Source organism: Rhinolophus sinicus, linkage group LG12, assembly GCF_036562045.2.
Source record: "Rhinolophus sinicus isolate RSC01 linkage group LG12, ASM3656204v1, whole genome shotgun sequence".
Lineage (NCBI taxonomy): Eukaryota > Metazoa > Chordata > Mammalia > Chiroptera > Rhinolophidae > Rhinolophus > Rhinolophus sinicus.
The window spans coordinates 59,834,726-59,848,515 of record NC_133761.1 but is presented as its reverse complement, the minus strand read 5'-3'; the positions used below and the strand labels follow the sequence as shown (position 1 = coordinate 59,848,515).

Here is a 13,790-nt window from a genome sequence, read left to right as displayed (position 1 = left end):
CTTTAACTTCCTCAGATATAATTTGTTTTGCATTTAATACAGTCAAGCACTCAAGACATTAGAAAAAATAATAAAGAAGACTAAAGCTACTTGTATTGATACCTCTGTAAACAAAAGGAGAACCTCATAAATAACTCCCTTTCCTGTGAGACACTAGTCTGGGGACTTGTCTAGATTTGAAAATGTCATGGGGCATCATGAAAGTTCTGCCTTGAGTGTTCAGCTAATGTGCAGTTCATGTCTGTGAAGGAGAAAAAAAAAAAGAGAGAGAGACACTCATGATCAATTTCAAACATAAGCCCATTACCTCTTGGCTAAAATTCTAGCTGCAACCGAAATGTCCCTGTAAACAAGGCTCCTGATCAAAGCCGCACTTTCCCTACCAGCCTCTCCCGCTGTCTGCATAGTTACTTACACCTTATCTTGAAGCCCTGCCATTCTCACGCTGATTCAAATTCAGAACTCAAAATGAAAGATGAAATATCTTGACGATCACTTAATATTGAAATACTGGTACAGTCATAACTGGTGCTCCCATGGAAATGGGAACATGGCACCCTCTTGCTAACCTTTTAATTTCTGGAAAAATTGCACAGAATAAATTGAGCAGAGCACACATGGGAACCTAATCGATTGATCTGCTGTAGTTTGTTAAAGCATCACCCGTCACAAAGTCCCTTTGTGCCCCTTACAATTCCTATTAAAGGAGACCAGCAGGTTTCAGTGTACAGCAGGCACGAAGATTTAAATGCTGTTTTGATTTATTAAAGAAAATAAATGATCTTTTATCTATGTTCATCACCCCAGTCAGTGGACAGTTTTATGGGCCCTGACACCACTCTCAACACACACATTCTACTTCTATGTAACATGAACTTAAAGAGTTATGAGAATTCATTGCGCAAAAATCACAAAGCCAGACATAACAGACACACATATGTTTGAAAGATCATGTAGGCCTACTTTATGATATACTTGATTCTTTTCATATTTGCAGGAAAAGAGGCCCTATCAATGTCACTTCATCTCCATCAGGGTTTCTATGTACCTTCTTTCTGTCAGCTATTCCTCAGCTCAGATTTGAGAACCGTTCAAATTTCCCTCCCTTTCCCACAATGACGGAACTGTTTCTCAGGTTGGTTAACTCATGTTGATAACATCAAATCTACTGGACAGAAAAAATATGATAAAAGAATGCTGACAGCACTCCCCAGCCCCCTCCCCCTGCCTTCCCCTCTGGCCTGCTGCTTTTGAATCTGGACATCTTCCCAACACACTCCCCTATTTGCTCTTTGGGCAGCATGAGAAACAAAAGATTGTTTCTCTTCAAAACCAGACCAAGTCTTTTAGCTGCTTTGAAACACTTCAAAACATCTGCAGGTTTCTGGATCTTGATGTAAAGTATTAAGCAGTAGCGTTCTGAAGTAGTAGGAGGTCATATGTAGACCTAATAGCGTCTCTTAACTCATATGCTGAGAATTTCTTCTCTCTCTCTCTCTCTCTCTCTCTCTCTCTCTCTCTCTCTCTCTCTCTCTCTGAGAGAGACAGGTGATATTTTCAACATTGCCCTCTACTTTATGTTAGCAAAATCATTTGCTTTCTGTGTGTGCCTGTGTCTATAGTAGGGCCACTGGTTCTGCTGCTACAACACAAACATAGCAAGCGTGCTTCCCCAGCTTAAGCAGACCCATGTGGCAATTCACAACATACCCGAAGCAAGCACAATAAATAAACACATACATAATCATTCCACAGCACTGTGCATGCAGGGGTTTCTCCAGGCCCTTCCGGACTCTTCCAGAAATGCTCATTAAGATTCTGAAAGGGGGAGGGGGTGCAGCTGGAAGGGAAGAGAAGGGGAGGAGGGAAGCTTTGCCCTCTGTGTCTTTCTCTGAGAATCTTCCATCACCAAACATGCAGGGGAGGTGGGGGGGGGGGGGCTCTATTCTGCAGAAGCTTCTGACAGACTTGAGGGGTAGCAGGGGGTAGGTGGTTTGAAATACTTAAAATGATAGTCGGGTGACCTCCGTGCAACTTCAGAGACTCCCTTGGGAAGGTGAACGGGTTGGGGGACTGGGAGGGAATGAGGCGTAGAGGACATGAGGGAGACACCTAGGACGACAGCGGCAGCAATCACCAGATGGATTTTCCAGCCCCCGACAGCAGTCCAAACTCCTGAGGCCACCCTCACCCCAACGACCCCTCCCCCATCCCCTCTCCCCAGAAGACCCAGGACTCACCCACTTCCCTCCCAGTCCCGGTGCCCTAACTCTGCCCTCACTCTCGGCCACTTTACCAAGCACTGAAGTCTCTATCCTGGAAGGGGGATGGGAAAGGTGTTTAAATAACAAATCTCCTTGCAATTAGAATTTATCTGTGTCTCGAGCACACACGCTGACAGTTTTGCAGTCGTGGTAAGGCACGTCTACAAGAGGCGGACAGTACTTATGGCTGTGTTATTGAGGGAGGGATTGCTGCTGCTGCTTCTTTTTTTTCTTTTTTTTTTTTTTTCTTTTTCCAAGAGACTCTAAACAAGTGCAGGGGGAAGGGGGGTGGCAATAGAGGTTTCAACCAGGACTGCAAATCAAGAATGCCCCAGATGCAAATGTCTGTCTCCAGATGTTGATGATAAGGATTTGGACCAGTTACCTTGGCAGGGTCAGAACTGCAGCAGGGTAATCGGGTGAGTCGCCGGGGGTTTTAAAGAAGCCCAAGCCGGTTTCTTTGGCTAGAAAAGTCTACCAAACCCCCATGCAGGAACATTGCACATCTTACACACGCCTCCTTTCACTGGGTTCCCGCGACCTCAGCCAGCGAGGGGGTGCTGGCCGGCCCGCCGCTGGCAAGGGCACGGCCACCGGCTCGGCCCCCGCGGGCGCGGGGCCGGCCTGGCCCCTGGGGTCCGCGTCCCGAGCGGCTGTGCACTCACCGAGCCGGGCTGCGAGGGGCAGAGGGGCGCCCGCGGCTAGCCGGAGCGCCCAGGCGCCTCCCTTTTCTCTTGGTAGCGTCGGTCCGCACTCCCTGTGACCCAGGACGTCATGATGCCTGCCTGTTTTCTCAATGATAACTTGGCAGAAGAAGAGAGAGGCTGCCAGGTTCTCCTCGGGTGGTTACGTGGTATGTGCACGTTTCTGTTTGCATGCGTTTTTCTCTCTCTTTAAAAAAAAAAATAAATAAATATCGCTATATTTTTTAAAAATTCCAGGCACTGTCATGATTTGATTGCATTATTGCGTTTGCATAATTGGCGCCTCTGGGTGTGTATCTCTGTGTGTCTGTGCGTGTGGGTTTTTTTCCCCTTTAAATCCTGCTGCTACTGCTGCCGCCGCAGCCGCTGCAAACGGAAAGCAAGCATGCGTTCATCTTTTGTCTTTCATTTTACCTTCAGGGTGACATTCAGTGCCAACTGCTCCCTTTTGACCGTCGCCAATCCCCGCCTGGGCAAAATAAATTTTCAAAACGTGGGGGGAAGGGAGGGAAGAGCCAGCCCCTCAGTCCCGAATGGCGGGGTTTCCTTCCCTTTGACTCTGGACCCCAAACCTACCGGCCCACCTCCCACCCCCGGAAAACCCGGTTTTCCTTCTACCCACCGGGCCCAGGCAGAGAATCGGCACCCAGGCAGCGAGGAGCATCCACCCAGGGACAGACCCTCATGTTCCGGGCTGGCCCTCGCTGACTTGCATCTCTCAGTTGCCTTCCAGTGTGCAGGCCTCTCACAACTGAGCTATTTTTGTCTCCCAGAGATGTTCTTTAACGCCTTTTAAAAATGGGGAGGGGGCAGGGAAGAGAGAGAGGGAGAAAGAGAGAAAGAAAGAGAGAGACAGAGAGAGAGAGAGAGAGAGGCCCAAGCCCCTATTTGAGTGGCTCTACAGACACATTAGGAAATTGGGGGGTTGGGGAGGGGGTGCTCCTGGCATCTGACCCACTAGGGGAGTTTGAAAGAACAGAAAGGATAACCAGCTTTTATTTGAATTCTACAACAGCCAGAAAGTTTTTGTTTTTTGTTTTGTTTTGTTTTGTTTTAAACACAAAGCTATCATTGCTGGCTAATCACATTATTTGTCACTAACAATCACGTTCTCTAGAATCAGTAGAAATGGTCTCAAGTGTAACCCTTGGTATTTATTTCTGCGCACACGAAAATGTATTTTAGGTAGTGTGATGCTATAACAGGAAAACAGAAATCTTGTCGTTTTATTACATTTAGTTTGTGTTGTTTGTGCTTTGTTGCTAGTGTGTTGTATGCGGCTCCTGTTCATAATGATATTGTGTATATCAGTCACCTCGTGTATATTACTGAAAAATAAATATCTAGGGCCAGGTTTGGCAAATATTTGGCCCTGCTTTCTCACTAATTCCCTATTGGGAGCAGCAGAATAGGTTTAGGAATATTCCCCCCAAGTCTCTTGTTGACCTTGGGGTGTTGGTCATGTATTGGTAAAGTCACTGTTCCTACTGATTCCAAATTCCTGAAAGATGACAGCAGAAGCCAAGGCTGCAAAAAAATAAAGCACGGAGGAGAGTGTCAGATCTGAAAAGCAAAGACTTTCGGACTCATCCAAGATCAACTGCAGCTGCCGGAGGTTTAAAAATAGTTTACCTATTGGAGAGGTTGGCTAAGTTTAGTGAAAAGAGCAAGTAACTGGTTAGATCTCTTCCCTTTAGAGTCACAGGCCAAGAATCCCTAGAAAAATTCCATAGGAAAGACCTTGTAACTGTGCAAAGACCAGATGATCAGAGTTGGAGAACAGCCTCTCCGACGTAAACCTAAGAGGGTCTCAGAATTATTGACTCATAGACAGATTCTGAAACTTGAATGCTGGCTCGCTACCCTCAGCAATTGGACCGGCTCTCTGGCCCTGCTTATCAATCTCCTTGGGATGCCAGAAGGATGAATTGGTGCAGTCTTGCCAGTGCTTAGAGGTTATCAGTGTCAAAGATGACTCTTAAGAAGACAAGGGCCTACCCAGAGCCGGACAGGTATCCTCTCCACATCACTGATAACTTGTCAGGAACTATCCAAAAGGGGCTAGTTAATATTTGATCCACTAACCTGGTTCTCCAGCTTTTTTACTTATTAACCTCCAAACTGGACCCTTAAAGATCCACTAAAGGGAAAGAACCATAAAAATCTGACTCACTTTAGTCCCTTGAAATCCATTTTCTTTTTCTTTTTTTTTTTTTCAGACAAATGCCTTCCATGCTGTTTGTCACCAATCCAAACGCCAATTCAGGCAGCCACGTGGTTTCCTTCCCCAGGGGTGAGATGTCTGAGCAACCAACAAAGGGTAGGGGCAGAGTATTCAAGTTCCCTGGAGGTTTGAATAGAGCCTTTCTAAGCCCAGATTCTCTAAATTCAGTTCTGCCTAAGAACCACTCTCCGTTGTTTATTCAAGTTCAAGTTCCTCAGGCTACTTTCAAGTCTTTATTTTCTGGCCTCACCCTAAATATAATAGTTAATATTGTTGTAGCCTGTTTAGTGTAACCTCCCAACCCAAACCGAAGGGCGTAAAAAACGCTTACTAAGGTGAATGGAGCACACAGAAAGCACTATTCTAACCTGTACTTGTGCTGAGAACTTGTAAATCGCATTCAATCTCCTCAACAATATGAGAGAGGGATTATCGGTATTCTCATTTTATCCAAGGAAATGGAGACATAGAGAAGTCAAGTAATTTGCCCAAAGTTACACAGCAGGGATTCAAATTAAAGTGTCTTGAGCACCTACTACCAAGCTCTCTGCCTACTTACTTCCCCAGTCAACTTTCTTTCCGCCTGGAACCTGGCATGCATGATCCAGTCAGCTGGTCACCCACCGCCCATCTCACAACTTGTGTTAATTCCTCCTCCAATGTCCTTGCCCAAGCACTCAACACCCTCTTCTTCCTTCCTGCTGTTCAAATTGTACGCATCGCTCAAGGGCCAAGTTCAAATCCCACTGTGCCCACAAAGCCATTTACGACTTACATGGGCCATTTTTGGGTGTATTGATCATTCTCTAACTCTGTTCCACAGTGTTCACTTCTATATATGACACCAGTGTTCTTTCACTGTGCTTGGGTTTATTCTTCCTTCATCTCTTCTTCACCTCCCAATTCCTTTCTGACAGGACTGTGAGTTTTTTTCCCTGCCTCTGCTCATTTGCCGGACATGGTGCCAAGTCCAACACTAGCTCTTATCAAATAGTTTCTGATGAAGTAATTGAAACAAAACTGCCCTTTGGAGAGCAAGGATGCCAATTTGCAATTTGATAGAAATTGTAAGTTTTATGTAGCTAAACTTTTATCCTTTTAACTGGAAAAATTGCACGCTTGTTTCTCCATATTTTGGACAGACCCTAGAAAGCCACCAAGTAAAATCAATGGTGAAATTATTTCTTTGGAAGAGTATATTTCAATGAGGTAGAATTTAATGAGAGTGTGGGGATAAGAGGGAGAATGGACACATATTATAACTGTAGTTTTGGAAAAGCGATTGTAAACTTACTCATGACTTTTTACCTGTTATAAGCCTTTCTCTGCTATATTTTGAACTTTCTGAGTGTCAAGAAATCAATTTTTCTGCTTAGAAAGATAGGAAAACAAGTCAGGAAGACCTGTGATCTTATGTTGGGTTTGCTACTAATCAGCTGTGTGTGTCTTCTGGCAAATTACTTAATCATTCTGGGCCTCAGTTTCCTTCTTATACAAGGAGATATTTAACCAATTTCCAAGTTTCCTTCAGCTTAAAGCTTCTACAAGTTTGAAACAGGATGTGAGAGAGAAGGAGAGAAAGAGAGCGTGAAAGAGAAAGGGTTCAGCCTAGTAAGACTGTTTCTTCTGTTTTTTGTTTTTTGTGGATTTTTTTTTGTTGTTGTTTTTGTTTTTGTTTTTTGTGGGGTTTTTTTTGGCGAGGGGAATATAAAAAATATGCTGGGGACATCAGGTGAAGTTAACTGAGATCATATTTCTAATTCCTGAGCATAGTTAAGGGTAGCTCAGAAAAAAAGTCCACACACAAAAATATCTTCATATTTACCTTTTCCAAGATGGTCCCATTTATGTGAGGTAAAATGATCAATAACCAAGCGTACCAGTAGCACACCATGTCACCCAAACGTTATTAGTCAGCATTCACACTTGCCTATAACTTGCTTTCTTCCTTGCATATTCCTGTAGAGACTTTTGATATGAATGGATCCAACTATTTTTGTCTGGATGCCTTAGGCTCATGCATAGCTTGAATTAAATCATGTAGTTGAAGAGTATGGGTCTACAATGAAGAGACTTGGGGGCTTGCACCAGAATGGGACTTTTTACATGTTTCCTGATGTAACTCACTTTCAACAAGCCTCTCTCTGTGTTCCTTTCCTTCTTTATCCTCATGCATTAAAGATATACAACTCATGGACCTTCTCACCAGGTCTTTGTTAGGAGAAATGCAATGGCAGAAGTGAAAGCACTCTACACCAATACAAGAAAATACTATCACAGCAGATGTGCCTTGATTTACACCAGAGCTGTGTTTCTAAAAGTGGCCCAAAGTGAGTAGAGCATATGAAGACAAGAATTCAGGTTACCTGGCCGAGAGTGTAAGTTGATTGCTGCGACGTCTGGCTAGTGTTAGCCAAGTCCTGGAGTTCCTTACAGGTAGAATCAAGATGACTGTGCAGACCAACGGCCTGTCCCAGTCCCTCCTCAAAAGACGCGGCTCACACTGTGGGATAGTATTCCAGGTGATCGAATCAACTAGGATCCATCTCATTAGAGCCTGTCTTTAAAATAGAGACTTAGACCATGCCTCTGACATGGAAGGATGAAAACAATTGCATATAATGCAGGAGTTCTCAACCCAGATTTCATGACAGTGCTAGGGATCCATGGATGAGTTAAGAATGTGTTGAACTTGTAGGCAAAATGTGTGTGTGTGTGTGTGTGTGTGTGTGTGTGTATGTACATGTGCACGGTTCTCAAGAGAAGACCCATCCCTTTCATCACATTCTCAGAAGGGTTCACGGCTCCAAACACGTTAAGCACCACGGATGTAAGAATAGTTTATTTTAAAACTGAATGGAAAGAGAATGGCATAACCATTTAAGCCAAATGCCACGCTGACTACAACATGGATTGAGACACAATAAAAGCTCCAATCATCAATAACATTTATTTTCAAGGTATTTGACTTAACTGACATGGGGAAAGACACCAGCCTTTTAGAAAGATTTGAGTATTGAATTAGACTAAAAAGAGGGTTCTGATTTTGTTTAAGCTGGCTGGACAACTCTCTGTTCACTAAGAAGGATGGACTAGTGTGGGAAAACACTCCTTATTTCTGGAATATAGTTAAAGTACACTGCAGAGTCAGGTGGCAAAGAATGGGGGCCTGAAGCAGAATTGTAAGAGTGGAGTGGGGAAGAAGATTGGGGGGATACTTGGCAAGGAACTGGAATCGACAGACTTTAGTGTCTGGCTTGCACAACTGAGTTCATGATAGGATGTTAAAGAGGTACAAATAAAGGCTATGTTAAGAAAATAATGAATTTTGTTTGGGACATATTAGGTTTAATGGCCTTGGGAAAGATTTTGGAGAAATCTGTGGCTGGAGAAATTTACTTGTGACCCCTGAGTGAATTGACAGTGGCTTCAGCTGGTAATAAAAATGTGGGGATGGGGGGTGATTATGAATGTAAAGGATTTAGAAGCATCTGAAATAAGATTGCATTTATTTGAATAAACTCCAATTTGTAAAATACTCAATTATGTAACACCCAAGGCAGAATAGTCTTGGTGATTTTACATATTTATCGGCACCTGTATTTACACCATCAATGTCAGAATGGAACTAGACATCTCAGATTTTGTTATTTTCCACCTGAGGTTTTCTGGAGTCCTTTCATTTCAGGGCTCTCTTTTCCATTTGAGATAGTGCATTCACTGCCTGGGTTCAGAAGGGAGAAAGAACCTTGGCAACCCGGTTCAACTGGAAAAAAATCATCAAGATGTCACCTGATGCCACAAGTTAACCACTATGTTCTCAGCCGTGTGGCCCTGCCAGTTGCTGAACCAGCAGAGGAAAGAAAGTCAATGTCATGGAAAGAACACTAAACGTGGAGTCAGGACACTTGAGTCAGCGTCTAATTTCTACCTCTTCCTGCATTCATGACCCTGGGCAAGTCATTCAACTTCTTACCACCTGGGTTCACTCCCACCCCCCTTTAACACCTGCCCTACCTCCTCAGGGAATGATCCTTCCAGCACTGGTGTTCAAGGCGACGGCCAAAGGGGTGGTGGCATGAGTGAGCCCAAACACATGCTTCAAAAGTCACTTTCATTATCAACATCTCTAAGAAGCTGCCTCCCACTCTCCTCCCTGTGACCGCCCAGTGGGATCCATCACTCTTTGTTGCTGCCTCTATCAACACACTTCTAGGACTGCACTTACCATACTTTAATTAGGCTTAATATGTCTGTCTGTGCTGCTCAGTGACAAACGCCTTTAGAGTAACAGACGCCTTTAGTTATCTTGTTACTCCTAGTGCCGAAGCACACAGTAGGTGCTCCATAAATATTAAACCAATAAACTATTATCAGGGGAGATCAGGTGCCTGCCTCTGTTCCTAGTCCCTGAAAAGTCTTTAGCTAGTCTGGGAAACGGACAAAGCAGGGCCAACCTTACTGATAGCCATAAACTGTATGGTACAGAAGGGGCTTCTCTCTCGTCAAACTCCCATGCTTGTCGTTTATTATGCTACTTTCTGTGCACGGTTATTATAAGGGAATAAAGTATGTCATTTCCCAATCATACTTATGCTGAACATGCAAAACCTCCCCGCCTTCCAAAAAAATGTTAACACTGACTTCATCTGACACTGATATACAAATGCTGGATACCAGGTTTTGCCAGAAAGCTAAGAAGAAAATGAAGAGGGTGGAACAGGCCACGGAGAGGGCATCCGAAAGGAGGGTTGAATGGCTGGCACAGTGCAGTGGGAAAAACCAGAAAACAGAACCAAATGTCCTCTTTTGAATTCCTAAGGAATGATCTTAAGCTCTCTACCATCAGTTCTTGCGTCTTTCAAATGGAATTATAATATTTAAGTATCAGGGTTACTGGGAGGATTAAATGAGATAACGCCTTGTCAAAACACGCAGCTGATAAAAGCAAATTCTCCCTGCTCCCTCTCTTCCTTCTCATCCACTTACCTTCCCAGAAGAAAAAAGGAATAAAATCCATCAATTTGTAAACCACAATCAACTCGTAAGCTTTTCTCTTGGCCAGCCTGCTAAAAAATAGGATCCCAGCCTGCTAAAAAATGGGATTAGTTTATGCCAGCAGACTCCAGACTTCACACTGGGACCCCTGGGAAAGCTTTGAAAAATCTTCATCCTCAACTCACACCCCATAGCAATTAAGTCAGAATGTCTGAGGACTGGAGCCAGGCAACAGGACTTGTAAAAAAAAAGAGAGAAAATCCCAAGTTTTTCCAGTGCACACCAGAGTTTGGGAACCACTGGCTAATGTAGAGAAATGGGCCAGTGGTCCCTCCCTGTGCCTGATGGGAGCCTGATGCTAAGAAGGGCCCAGTCTTGGACTCTGGTCCAGAACAGGGCAGCGCTTTACTCTTTCACACACCCAGGTTGCCTAGGGCATCTCCTTCAACCCTCCTTTGGGAAGCTTTTTAGAAATGACCCCTAGCCGGGGTGAAAGCAGTGGACCGACTCATCGCAAGGACCCAAAGAGCCGACAGAAAAAAGCACGTAAGGCACCTGTCTTTGCAGTACTTTACAACTTAGAAAGAGCTTCTGCTCCTCATTGTATTTAATGTTCAACAACCGTGCATCCTTGGCACTCTTATTATGCCCAGTTTGTAGATAAGAAAACCCAAAAAAAGGAAGGTTCAGCTTGTCTCAGGGGCAAAGTAGCAGATTCGGGGGTCACACTTAGGTCCAGGGTTCCAGGAAAGGTGCACCTTCCCGGCCCTTCTACCTCAGAAGCCCCACTGATCACCACTCAGCAGGGTCCTAGCTACATCTGAAGTTTGGTTCAAAGCTATGGTCTAGCTGCTCTGACATGTTAGCAAAGAAGGAAGACAAGGAGGGAGGGAGGGAAGGAGGGAGAGAGAGAAGCAGGGAGGGAGGGAGGAAGGGAGAGACACAGGGAGGAAGGGAGAGACGCAGGGAGGGAGGGAAGGAGGCAGGGAGGGAGGAAAATATTTTTATATATGTTTGAGTTAAACAGGTTTCCTTCCAGCAGGCCTTTTCCAATTATTTATGACACTAATAAGCACTATGAATGTCTAAAAGTTATTATTTCCAAATGTATTGAACAGTGAAACTCTTTTTCAGCTCAGCATTTCTCAAGACAAATGTCCTACGGAACACCATTCAATCAATGCCGCATGGCACGCCTCACCTCCTTCAAGGCTTTCTTCAGGCGTTGTCCCCACAGACAGGACCTCCCTGAGCAGCTGGTTTAGACAGAAACACCACCTTTTCCCCTGACCGACACTCCCACCCATGTCCCTGCTTTGTTTCCCCCATAGTCCTTAACAGCTTCTAATATACGTCATAATTTCCTGACATATTTTGTTTACTCCCTGCCTGGCTCTCTGTGTCTGCACACTCTCTGAGGGGAGGGCATCACCTGCCTATTTCTTTCCCCCCAGGAATACCCCCAGTATTCCTGCACGGCATAGGTGTTCAATAAGGAATGAATAGCCAAAGAGAAATGTGTCATGGAAGACATTCAAATGAAAGTATCTTTTCCACAGTTAGGATATCTTTTCCAATTCCAGTTATCCCTTCCAAGGATCTAAGGAAGAAAATGTGATCCCTAACTTATAGAAAAATAAACTGAGAATTAAAGCAATTAGACCTGTAAGCAGAGCAAAACATTGGTTAAGCAAAAAGACTGTTAAACTGGAATTGATTCTTTGTAATTTTCTGTGTAATTATTGTGGGATAAAGTATATAGGGTAGAGAGTTCTGAGAGTATCTATGAAACCTAATATAAATGTGGGCAACTATGAATGAATTGCAACGACCGAGACCTAACGTATCAGGCCAGGAAACTTTTGTCCATCTACCCAAATCAGACCAAGCTGAGGTACAAAAATTCAGCAGACCCTTCATAAGACAATGTTGATCATTTCCTGGATTGAGGTTCTCCACAGGTCACACTGTGCTCTGAGAACATTCTATAAAGTTCTAATGGAAGTCAGTAAACAGCACCAAGGTTAGGTGGGTCCTTGCCTGCCATTTCTCAAGGGCTCCACACTATCAACACAATGCCTGACATCAATGGAGAGCTGTTCTCTGTAAAGGTGAAAGTGCTGTGAATAACTCAAACATAAGCAGGGAGGATGATGGCCCGTGGAGTTCAGATAATGTCCCAAATGACCGATTCCTCTGCAAACACAGAGAGGACCAGTGAAGTGGTGGATACATGTCAGCTGCTACTCTATGCTTTCCTTTACACCCAGAGAAAACACATTTATGAAGTGAGGCTCTTTTAGGAATGAAAGTGGTATTTATTAAACACATCAGAAACTACAAATCCAAATGAGCATTTCTCCACAAAACAGTCACTTGGGGAGCCTGTGTAATTACCTCAGCGATCACGCAATTGCTCTAAATATTTTGGGAATTCCCCTTTGAAAATCACTTTCATAGCTGGGTTAGGACTCACATACGAAAACCGACATCATTTCTTTATGGCTGCACTTTATGTAACAAAAACAGCCCACTTCGATCCCCAGTCATCTTGGTTGGTCAGTGAGGTACCATATTTCCCGGAAAATAAGACCTAGCCAGACAATCAGCTCTAATACATCTTTTGGAGCAAAAATTAACATAAGATCCTATATTATATTGTATTATATTATATTATATTATATTATATTATATTATATTATATTATATTATATTATACCTGGTCTTATATTATACTAAAATAAGACCGGGTCTTATATTAATTTTTGCTCCAAAAGACGCATTAGACCTGATGGTCCAGGTAGGTCTTATTTTGGGGGAAACAGAGCTGCCCATCCGAATCTCCCAGGCATTTGCTGAAGACACAGTGTGCCAGGCTGACCCCAATTCTCTGTGCAGTAGGTCACAGCTGGCCACTGGGAGTCAGTTTTCAAGCAATCACCCAGCTTTTCTTTGTGAACTCTGTTTGGGGGTCTTGTTGCCAGAACAGGCTTGGCAGGGGGACCCTAGCCTGAGCCAGTTAGCCTTCCTCTACTTTATGGCCACAAAGCCCGAACCTCTAACATTCCATCATTCATTCACTCACCTAACATGCATTGCACCCTTACTATTTTGTTTTACAAAGAGGAAGCTGTTGGTAATTAGAAGGCTGAGTGAAGGGGTATGGACGGTTTGGTCTAAAACATCCCTACAGGACACGTCCTCTTTCTCATCATGCTCTTTTGGCCAATCTCACAGGTAGGCTCCAGGACAAAATTGGAGTCAAACCCTTCCTGGCCACTTAATCGAGTGACCTGGGACCAGTTACTTATCTGCTCTGTGCCTCACTTTTCCCCATCTGTGAGATGTAGCTAATCATAGTACCTATTACCTAGGGATGCTGAGAGGATTAACTGAAATAATGTTTAGCACAGTGCTCGTAATTTTCAATAAATAGTAACTATTATTCATTTTAATACTTACAGGTGAATAGTTCTTAAATCATAAACTCCAGCTCTGAAATCCCAACCTCCATTGCTTACCATTGGCTGCCAATGACCATTTCCAACTGACCAGATACAAACTTGAATTCAATTTTGGCTCAACTTCTCAATTTTATTC

At 43.8% G+C, this 13,790-nt stretch overlaps 1 protein-coding gene across 4 annotated transcripts in view; it reads right to left on the bottom strand.

Annotated features, from left to right (window-relative positions):
• The window catches only part of ESRRG (estrogen related receptor gamma), a 547,928-nt gene that overhangs the window by 507,132 nt on the left and 27,006 nt on the right, over positions 1-13,790 (bottom strand). Inside the window, exon 1 of one of the 4 annotated variants that reach the window (XM_074317033.1) lies at positions 3,591-3,686. The exons of 1 other annotated variant lie outside the window; for it this stretch is intronic. The gene's annotated coding sequence lies outside the window, so the exon portion shown is untranslated. Of the gene's footprint in view, positions 1-2,649; positions 2,783-2,929; positions 3,066-3,590; positions 3,687-13,790 lie in introns of those variants that run through there. 2 more of the 4 variants (XM_019743599.2, XM_019743837.2) reach the window with 2 other exon arrangements.